The sequence below is a fragment of the Cottoperca gobio genome, chromosome 12, assembly GCF_900634415.1.
Source record: "Cottoperca gobio chromosome 12, fCotGob3.1, whole genome shotgun sequence".
Classification (NCBI taxonomy): Eukaryota; Metazoa; Chordata; class Actinopteri; order Perciformes; family Bovichtidae; genus Cottoperca; species Cottoperca gobio.
Window position 1 is genome coordinate 12,802,606 of NC_041366.1, and position 11,480 is coordinate 12,814,085.

General features: G+C 41.7%; 1 protein-coding gene across 1 annotated transcript in view; it reads right to left on the reverse strand.

Moving 5' to 3' along the window:
* The window catches only part of znf462 (zinc finger protein 462), a 46,670-nt gene extending 35,482 nt beyond the window's left edge, over positions 1-11,188 (reverse strand). The window contains 1 exon segment of the mRNA XM_029444259.1: positions 11,086-11,188. The gene's annotated coding sequence lies outside the window, so the exon portion shown is untranslated.
* Positions 11,189-11,480: the final 292 nt, after the last annotated feature.

Here is an 11,480-nt window from a genome sequence, read left to right on the forward strand (position 1 = left end):
CTTAGGAATGGTGCCCTCAAATGCAAGCCAGCAAAAATAACAGTGATTCTTTGGCCTGCATGCATCTCACACTCTCGTTGGTTCACAGTTGTTTTTTATCTGTCGGTACTGTAGCGGATAACAACGCTGGTTCAAAAGAGAAAAGCTGGTCTGACCTGAATGACCTTCATATTCCAATACTGTGCCGCTGCCTAATCCCTATACAGAAGAATAACATATTGATAGATACAACCACAACACTGCATGGGAGTCTATTATTGTGCTAGCAAGCATGTAAAGTGGAGACACTGTAGGTCAGTGCTGTGGTTGTTTTGCTCAATGTTTTCAGGTTTTACAGATTTTAATGAAAAGTAGATACATTTAAACTTATTTTCTTACTGTTGTTATGTCCCCTTACAGCCACAAATGTCACTGCTACAAGAAGAGTTCATAGTAAACAAAGCTCAGACAATGAATAAATAGGAAGACATTTTAACAAGTGAAGAGAAAAATAGGGTTGCAATCAATCTCTATAAAATATCTGCATATGAATGTAAGATATGTAGAAAACTGACAAAATCTGAGAACATTTGACCAATCATGTTTGAGTGGGCTTTGGTTGAATGCAGGGAACCAGCCCGTGTGGAGAGCAAAAAGGCGGAGCGTATTGGCCGAACCGATTGGTTCTGAGATTGCAGGGTTGCAACTGACAGTGTCATTATTAGTTTATTATTTAAAATGTATTATTAAAATAGTGACAAATGCCAATCTCTGTTTCTAAAAATCTAATCCAAACCAAAGATATTCAGTTTACAACCATATAAAACAGAGAAAAGCAGCAGATTCTCACATTTGAGGGGCGTTTTTCGCCATGGTCAGTCCATCACTTATGTCCAGACTGCAATATCTCCACAACTATTGTGTGGCTTGCGACAGCGTTTGATGCAGATATCTATATTTGTATTGAGCTCCATGATCAGGACAAAAATGTACTTTCGCAAAACCAATGACAATGACTCCCATCAGCCTTAACTGTAGTTTATGTTTAGTGCTAAATAGCAAAACATTACACCTGCTAAAGCAATGGCATGTTAGCATTGCCAGTGTGCACATGTTAGCATTCATCTGAAAAGCACCACTGTATTGTATCAAAATAGTGTCCAGCAGTTGCAGTTTTCTGCCGATCAACTAATTGATTAATCGTCTAATAACACTTAACAAGAGAGATTTAAAGTAAGATAAATAATGAATGAATAAATTCAGAAAATCAGAATCAGGCTTCTAATACTTTAACTATTGTATATACATATAAACACGTAATTATATTCCACTTTAATCCACTGGATTTTAAAATTGGAATTAATTTACAACACCCCAACATAACCACCTGACTGATAGATATGTGGTTACTGTGGTGTTGATGAGCATATCTGTTTCATTACAACAGCCTTTCAGTGATATGAAGAACAGAGAGCTGGACAGTGACCTCCCGTCCTCTCTGCCTGGGATCAGAGCTATGAGCTTCCTCAAATGATGTGATCACATGGCGCTGCTTATTTGAGAAAGTCTGAATACACAGAGATGAGACATCGATCCCACCTGGCCAATCAATGAACCAGGCCTTTTGAGGGGAGATGTGAGAAATCAATAATGGTAGGTATAAACGTTTTGTCATAACATTCATCAGACATCTGCTGGAATGGAATAAAATGTAGGGGAATGGCATGAAATACTACAGAGAAAAAGCAGAATAGAGCTGGAAACACAGCTGCAATGCCTTCCCACATGCACCTGTAAACTGCTGGCATACATTTTAACTTTTTTTAGGCTAAATCAGCTACACATTTGGATCCTAATACTGAGACAATCATTAATACGCATCAACCGAGTGTTAATATGCCAAAAGTCTCAAACGTCACTGAGAGAGGCATTAATCATCAACATTGTCATAAAATAGTGTCAGCCACCTGACTAAACACACTGGGGTTAATCTGCCCACAAATCTGTTTCAGGAAGCATATGGCATTAAAAAAAAAGTAGGTCAACCATTAACCAGCTAACACGGCCTTGACCAGAAACATTCTTCTAGCTCCCTTTCATCTTAAATCCATCAGAAATATCTGATTTAAAGCAACATACTCTGCATTAAAGCTTTTACAAATTAAAAAGGTAAATGCATAAGAAATAAAATGCCCCCTTGCTCAGTTCAACACATTTTCTGCTACAACCTTATGCGTATGATGGCTAATGCTAGCTAACGTTAGCAAGCTTTAGATATGCTAGATATGGCTCTGCAACTAAGTATTTTCTCTGTTCTATTCTCTACTTGTTCTACTGTTAATATACATTTTAGGATTAACCCTTGGTTAAAAGATCACTTTAAAAATAGAGCTAAAGGACTGCACTGGTTTACTTTTGGAAACAATAAGTGCCCCCCCCCCCCCCCCCCCCAGCATTTAGGGGTATTAAGTCGCTGAAAGCAGATTTTTTTTTTTTTTAATGTCTAAGGATATTTTTTTCAGTAGAAAAGAATTTAAATGTATTTTCCTTTTCAGATTTGGTGTTAGAAACCTTTCAGTTATTACATCATACAGGAAAAACACCTTTTGCTTTTAAGATTCAGGATATTTCTGTCAACGATGATCTGTGTTTTACAGGGTAAACATTTCCCCAGAAAACCTCTTGTTTTTTAACTATTCTCTTCCTCGTCTGGCCTACAACGCACCAGCTGTGTAGTATTATGTTCCACCACCGTGCGTTAGAGTAGGCAGTGTTTGACCTGCACTTGTTTGACCACCATTGCTCTACATTTAGGAATTAAGATCAAAACATTTTACCTTGGTTTCGTCAGATCACAAGTTCCATTTCCTGTCATGGGAATGAACCACAAGCTTGCAAAATGAACATGCGTTTTTTTGGTGAGAAGTAGTTCTACCACTCAGAAGTGCTAGGAACACATGAAACTCTGGGTGAGTGTGTGTTGTGGATAGACTCTGCTATACTGTCCTTCAGATATTTTTAGCTTGCTTTGGGCCTCTTAGTAGATTTTCCTTTAGAGCTTCCTCTTTACATAACCATCCATCATAGCAGGATGACCTGGTCTAGATAAGGTCCCGATGGTGCCATAATTCCTCTTTGACTTGTCTTCAAGTTTATCTTCACTAAGTTCCAGAAAACATAAAGAGTCTTAAATCAAATGTTATGTCGTTAAACAGTAACATCTTAACAATAATGTTGTGTTGGCTCCTTGCTATCCATGCTAGTCTCCGTACATGTTAACATTCACTAAAAACCTGGTATTATTTGATCTAATTAGAATCACTTCACGTAAACAAAAGCATTTCACTTATTGATTTTCAATGCACATTAACCCAGAGTTAGTGAGGTATGTGCATATTTGCACAGAGGGACTAAAAACAGTACCCTTTTGTGTTTAACTTTCTTTATTGGTTACTTTAATTGAATGAATGGGGGGAAAAAAACAGATTTTTCGGTGAACATGAAAAAAAAACCTGCTCAGTAATCCCCGATTGTCCTGGAGGACTGGTAAATACAGATGCAGAGCCTTTCACACAGTGCAATCTAGCGAGCTTTGCTGATCTGTCTACAGCCTGACCTTCACTGGTGTCACATTCAGAGGACAAAACCACTGCAGGCCCAGGTGACCCTTAAGGATTCTTTAAGGATTCTGTGTGAAGGAAAAGATCATATAGGCTTACCACCATCCTATTAAATTGACTTTGTGGCCAGTCTAATTGAACAAAATGACGCAGATTACTGCCCTTAAAACTGGTTTACTTTTCAACATCATGGTTCAATCATGATTCAACATCAAAGTTAATGCCTCATTTGAAGGATTTTGATCTTTGGACCTCAAAGTATTCTCCTGATTGAGGCCTTCAAGCAAGAACTCACATCAAAAAGAGAGACAGAGAAGCTAAAAGAGAGAGGGAGGAATGCCATTTGTATGTCTCCCAGTTGCAACACTATGCTAATCCCAGGAAGAGATGATAGTTTTCTATTTTATGTCTGGGTCGTCCATACTGCAAGGTCAGACGCTGCATGTGTCAGCCTGTCCCTGTCTGACAGACGGTTACCTGACATCACCCACAAAGTCTGACGGCCTTTAATACTTAATATCGTTGCACTCACTCTCCTCTTTATATTCTGTTTCTGCAAACCAAGACGCTTCCTTTCTCAATCAAAGACCTCCAATTTTCTAATTTGCAAAATGTTTCTCTCTAAAGCTGCACCCAAAGAAAAAGGAAAGAAGCTGGTCATCATGGTACAAGTAACCTTGCTCCAAGGGTAGCCTTTGTGTTTAGCAGATTGTTCCTTCTGAAAAGGGGCACGGCTGCAACACAGAGCACTCAGTAGTAACATTCGCCCTCTTTTGCACAGAAGATAATGACCAAGCAGATTAGGAGGAGACAAGCAATAATGGCCATCTTCCGTGCGTGCTTCTGTCTTCAGGTTGTCATGGTGAAAAGCTCACCATAAAAAAATAAAATAAAATACTACTCCATTCAAAATGTAGCCGCTTCCAGTCTTTTACATCTCCTGCATTTACCTTTAATCATGAGCCTTCAGAGATATTTATGTGACCTTCAAGCCTGAAATTTTCACCAAGCAACAACAACAGAGGGCTGCTATATCCCTCATCTTAAGCCTGCTGAGTGTGAAGGTTAGATAATGAATACCCTTACATAGAAGCTCTCTTCATTCCTGTTAACAAACCCAAAAATTAATCTCTGATCTTCTTTTAGAGCCACCTGTCTGTTGAATGCAAAAAGCACCAAATGAAAAAATGCAGTTAATAACAGAAGTCAGAACCCAGGAAATCAAGGAGTTGAGGGCGGATGGGAGGTGGAAGCAAGCAGACGTGCACGGTTTGAGTTCTCTGGAAGCTCAACCTTCTTTTAGTACCGTCACCTCACTTGGCTTGCTCTCTCTCGTGTCTCTCTCTCTCTCTCTCTCTCTCTCTCTCCTCTCTCTCTCTCTCTCCTCTCTTGGGGCTGACAGAATTATCTTCTGCATCAGAGCTGAGGCTGGGCCAACGCTCCACACAGAGGACTCCATTTCACGCAGCCAGCCCCACTGTGGCCAAGGAGACACTGCCAATCACGCTGGAGTATCAGTGGCATGGCCGTCCACCATTTTGTGCTCCTCAAGGTCTTTGACTGTCCTGCTCAGCTGAGTGGAGCTGCCTCTGCTCGCTCTGCTATCTCGTTACACAGATGGAAGTGTTTAGCTTTAAGAGCACAGACCTGAGCGAGCAGCTTCCTCTGCTGACTGTCATGGCAGTCAGCAAAAGCAGAAGTGAGATGTGTGGGTTTTTTGTTCGCTGCAAAAGATGGCCACCTAGAGTGTGACTCTGCTGTTCTTCACAAGCTGAAGACGTCCTAGAGAGATCTGAGGATTATGCCTCTAAATACGGAGCTTTCAATCACCCTGTCATACAAAACCTTCAGAAGATATAAGTAAGCTTCTGTAGATAACATCCAATACAGGTGACCTACCAAGTTCTACAGTAAACATGTTGTAGTGCTTCTATGAGATCCTTTTTTTTCTAGACTGAAAAGCATAAAGGATAAAACATGGGGCAACCCTCAGCAACATGATTAAATATTCCATCCAAAAATGATTAAGTGCACTATTTAATTAATAGCCTTAGGCGTGATTATTTTTACAATTTTATATTGGAAGGAATAGGTAGATATATTTGGTTTTTCTCAAGAGGTTTCTTCCCTCGAGCTCGAAAAGAAGAATTCTCAGAAAACGAATTCTATCAAGTACTGTACACAAGTAGGCTACGTCAAAAACAAATGTTTGCTTCTCCAGGCACACAATACATAAACCGCACATGCTCACAGTCAGAGGAACAGTATGAGGGTAAAGAGTCAAGCAAGTGAAGGATGTCCAAGGACAGATCTTGGAGAGAAACCAGGAAGTGTTTTTCCACAAAGACAATCAATCCAGGAAACCTTACATTCCATGCAGCCTTGTAGTCCATCTCTCCTAGGAAACCATTTCCTGACGTACAGTAAATCAATCTGCTGCTGTCTCAAATAAATTCTGTATCATCTCAGACAACATAAATGGAAAACTGGGAACACAGACCAAGGTCAGCTTTCAAACCAAGCTCCAATCCAGTGAAGTATATTAGTTGTATGATGTGATGTCCAAAACCATCTTCCACTGAAGGCTCAGACCTCATCTCAATCAAAAGTCTAAAACATTGATTTCATTCTTGTTTTCCTTTTATCTATTAAAATGCCTTTAGCAGTATCCAATTCCACCAATTCACCCAAAAAAAAGATTACAAGAAAGATGCACTGAAGGGTTTCTTGTAAGTGGTGCTCAGTGGACAACTGCCAGAAAACACTGCAATGCTGACTTCCTGACATAGCAGTTACTACAGTTACAGGGAGTGGGTGAGGTTACAAGCTAGTCAGGATGGAGTATTTCAGAGTGACCAAACGAGGACACAGGAAGCAATAAAAAAAGAGAAGAAACGTCAAATTGAGTCTGGTTTGCTCGCAGAAACGATGGAGGAAACACAAAGTTTTTGGGACAGCTTTTTATCGAAGAGAAGAATTGAAGTTTTGCCAAACCGGCAGCTCAACAAGTTTGAGAAGGGAAAGATGAGAGACCCATCAATATTAACTTACCACTGAGACCTCCTTTCCAAGCTCTTAAATATTTAATCGTCCTTGGACAGCTCTGTTGCTTCGTAGGCCGAGCCAGTGTGGATCCCTTCTACAAGACCACTCCTGTTCGTCCTCAATGCAGGCCTTGTCTGGTGGCACCACACTGCCCAAGGAACGGGCGTCTCCAAAGAATTCAGGATTTTTTTCCCACCACAGGCAGCTTGAGTCTGACAGAGTTGGTGCACTGTGTCTTATAAGAGAAGGACATAAATCCCGAATTTAGTCAGAAAACCTGATGCCCCGTAGATGGCTTTATTCATATCACCTTACAAACTGTCTAATCAGCTCGGACACTTTATAGCTGAAGTCTTCTATCTATATTTTCTATAAAACTAGCCCCCTAGATAGACTAGCAAAGATAGACACGACTGTGAGCTATACTGAGCTACAAGCTTGTTTTTCCAGGAGGAGATTGGGTGGTGTTGACCTGTTGATGTTCTGATGGAAAGCCGAGAGGAGGAACCAGTTCTGCAGCAGTGTAACGTGGCAACTGACAACAGACACTGGAATTACACCTCAAGCAAGCCATTTCCTTGTTCCATCTAAGGCCCCACATGATGTTGCTTTGTAGTTTTTCAAACAGGCCTAAAGCTATTTACACAGCATTGAATTATATAAAGGATCCTGGTAGGTTTTTTACGTTAACAATGCCATGTTTTCAAATGTTAATCGAACATCTAAAATCATGAAATATTTCTATATAGAGTGAGGAAGGTCAGTAAAATGCAAGAGAAAAGAGTGAGGTTTTTGCTGTGCTGTAATGACTATAGTGTTTTGAATCTGGGGCCTGTGTGTTTCAGCACACTTACAAGTGTAGCAGCAGGACCTGGCTGTATCTCATGAGCCATGCATCATGTCAAGAAAGCACTCACTGGAGCATTTCAATTTGCTTTTGTGTGTCTCCCTGGCCTTCTTCACTGCCCCAGGTAGAGAAGAATGGAGGAGTGCATCGCCCAATGTGAGTGAGTGAATGGGGGAGAAGGGGGGGAGTGTGTGTGTGTGTGTGTGTGTGTGTGTGTGTGTGTGTGTGTGTGTGTGTGTGTGTATGTGTGTGTTTGTCTGTGGGGGTGGGGGGCAAGAGACACAGAAAAAGTATAAGAGTGATGAGCTTCACAACCACTTCCTTCCAGCGTTCAAACCATCACAGAAGTCTCTCTTGTTTAATCCTCTGTCCTCTGTGTCAAGCTTTTTAAAGCGTAATCCTGAAATACCTTGCAAAAATCCAGTTATGTAATTTTTTTTCTACAAGTATCTACTATAGTTCAGTTCTGCCCTGTCACCTTAAAGCAGAACTGCAGTAAAAATGTTAATGAAATGTCTTATGCAGAGGTACACATTCAACCAGTTTCATTTGGATAGCCTTTGTAGCAAACATGGAACAAATACATGAAATTACAATTCAAACTACAAGAGTCAATATATAAAATTACCGTACCTATAGCTTGCTGCAAGATACCATGTTATCCACTTATAAGCAGACTATGAACTAAAATACTTAAGATATTATATCCAATTTAGTTGGGCTGCAATTTATGATTATTTTCTCAATTAATCTTTTTTGGAAATCTTCCACAGCCCAAGGCCACATATTCAAATGTCTTGTTTCATCTGATTAACATTCTAAAATCCAGAGTTATTCAATTTACTCACATATTATATGACACAGAAAAGCAATGGTTTAAAATGATTTCAGTTAATAATTATACAAAACAGAGAAAAGCAGCAAATCCTCAATCAAATAACTACTCGACTACTACTAATCATTCCAACTCTACAATTTAGACACAAGACAGAGCCTCAATATCGGGTGAAAATGCAGGAGATAACGAAGGGCCCAATAGCTTTTCAGTTTTTAAATTACTTTAGTGATGTATATTACCAGACAAATTTGTAATAATCTAATTACAACACAGTAATTGCCACCCGGAGAACCTGGGGACTTCAGGAGCCTCTGACAGACTGGGGTCTACTTTGCCCTGTTAGTAATCCAGCCTTGGTTTACTACAACACCACACTATACAACTACAACAGCAATCTCTTCTACAGGAAAAGCAAACTGCCCTGACCCACATGACCTTAGCTGGTGAGTTGAACTGAAAATCTGAGCACACAGATTAGCTCCTCGTGTAGCAAGAATAAGCTTTACAAGTGAGAAGAATGTATTGAAGGCTTGTGGAAGTTACTACAGCAACTTGAAGTGCACAGAGACAGCAGACAGTGTCAGTATCCCAGAGACAATGTGTGTAGAAAGAAACATCACAATCACACCCAGAGTTTAATCCCTGGGCTCATTTGCAGAACATCCACCATCCACCCAGACTATATCCATTGCACACGTCTGTGACAAAAATGTGTCAACCGCAGCAGATTCCTGCCCGGCCGTCCTCTATCAGCTCCTCCTTGAGAACCTGTTTGCCCTGCCACGCCAGGGAGAAGGAGCATCGCCACCATTTTGATTGCTCTTCTCAGCCCCAGCATTGTCGCAGCACAGTGTGTCAAGCTCACAGTCTCCTTGTCAGCAAGATTTCACACAGTGGCCTGGGGAACTGCAGAGCGTAGCACAGCCACACACACAGTGACTGCCACAGGAACACACTACAGCTTGAAAACACACCTCCGTCTCTCTACTGACAGGCTGCTCAACAGACACCTTTAGGTTAGTATGTGTGAAAAGTCACCTAAAGCTCTACTGTGGACATGGAAAGCATTACAACATAGGGCTTGTTAATAAATTACCAATTGTGTCCAAATAACTTTTAAAGTATTTTTACTTAAACAATCAAACAGATAAGTACAACCTCACATGTGTGTCACACAATAAACAGCATGGTCCACTTGCTCCTGTGCCAATAATGTGTCTACAAATTATGAGTAACACTTAACTTGTGAATTTAAAGCCAACACACAGTGTGTAGACAACAGCAGCTGCAGCCTAATTTCACCAAAAACTAATCCAAAACAAAAAGCCAAGAATCATCTTGAGAACTTCCTTTAAGAAACTATCTGCAGCCATTAATTCACTCTATCACACACACACACAGAATAGAGAGTGTGTGTGGACACCACGTTGTTGAACATTAACTACCTGCATGGCCAAAACACTGCATTATTCAGCATTAAAATTCCTATCTCATCCACGTGTCCCTCAGCCATCACAATCACAAATATGTACCGTCCATTGTTATCTCAAAAAATATTACAAAAACTAAATAAATCCCACATATTTACAAGCCAAAATGTGTTTAATTGTGCAAACAGGAAAGCAGCAAGTTCATGGAGTTAACCTTGAAAGCCCCACTAAAGCCTCACTTTTCAGAGTTCTTCTGCTTCCTGTAGCAGACTCAACTTCCGAGCTGAAAAAGCAGAAAAAGAAGCAGAAGAAGAGGAAGGAGGAGGAGGAGGAGAAGAGGTTGTGGCCGATCATTTATGAACACAACCTTTGTTCTGGCTTGAGGGATCCTGCCTGTCTGACTCCAGGGCTCTCCTTGGAGTCTCATCTGCTTTCCTCCATTTTATGGTGAAGCCCTACTAGTATGACATACCTGACAGCAAACAGGCATCCAAACAGTGCAGGGGACAAGCGGGTAGCAGTGTAGCAACAACAAAACATTAGAATACAAATCTATAAAGCCACCATTTCACCACCATCAAGAGATATCTAGCTCCAACCCTGTGGAGAACCGACTCAAAAATCGCCACCAGATAAGGTTTCTTTTTTAAATTTGAGAGGAGCAGGGGAGGGGGGAGAGCACATATAGCTTCCTCACACTGGACATGGCTTTCATAGTGTGTGAGTGTGTGTGTGCCTGGACCAGCGGCTATGCCAGCTCCTCTGTGTCGCTAATGGAGGCTGGTTGGGAGAGGAGAGCAATCCGGTGCAATGGCTTCTCCATGAAGCTAACGCGCAACAACACGCACGGCCGGAGAGGGGACGCACAGTCGGGGCCAATAATTCCCCTGACCAGACATGTCAGAATAACAAAACACTCCGCTCCGGTGCTGCTGAAACACGCAGGCGACACTCTTTACACCGCCGCGTCCATTTCCTTGTGTCACTTTGACAACAAACCGAAAGGCGACATAGCAAAGGAAGCGGTAGGTTGGTTAGGATATTAACTGGGAAGCGAGAAGACCCACTTGACTTTGGCTGCATGGGTGCCAGCCGGAGCGCCCACCCGACTAAAATCTCGCCCCGGCTTCCTCTCCCAAGTCGGCTGGACCTGGACTAAAAGGAGAAAAGGTGGTGGAGGGGGGCGATCAGCTCTTTCCAGGTCATTCACGAGGCGCTCTCCAAATTATATCCCATGATCTACCATACCGACGTTCTCGCAGACCTTGAAAGCCCAGCCGAAATCTTGGCGAAACTGGAAATATAGTGCAAGAGGAAAAAACTCACTGGTACAATCTTCTCCTCAAGCGATCCTCCCAAAAGTTGTCCTCGTATTTCATGCGTGCGCCCGGTCGGTCTAATGGATGATCGCCATCTTTCCTGCTTCTCCTTTGCTGCAGCTGCAGATGACCTGAGATCCGTCTGTCTCTGAATAATGAGCAACCACACAGACAAGGAAGACAATCTGCAAAGCAGGCTACACAAAGAAGTTTGGGAGACTAGCAAGCACCAGAGGGTGCACAAGAGTTTACGATGAGACGAGGGAGCATCAGCAGGATGGACAACGTCTATGTCTGAGAAGCTCATCCTTCATCTAGACTGAAGTCAGATAGCCTGCAAAGCCTTATCATCGGCTCAGACCACCACCAGATACATGCGGGCTCTGTGAATTTTATGTAGGC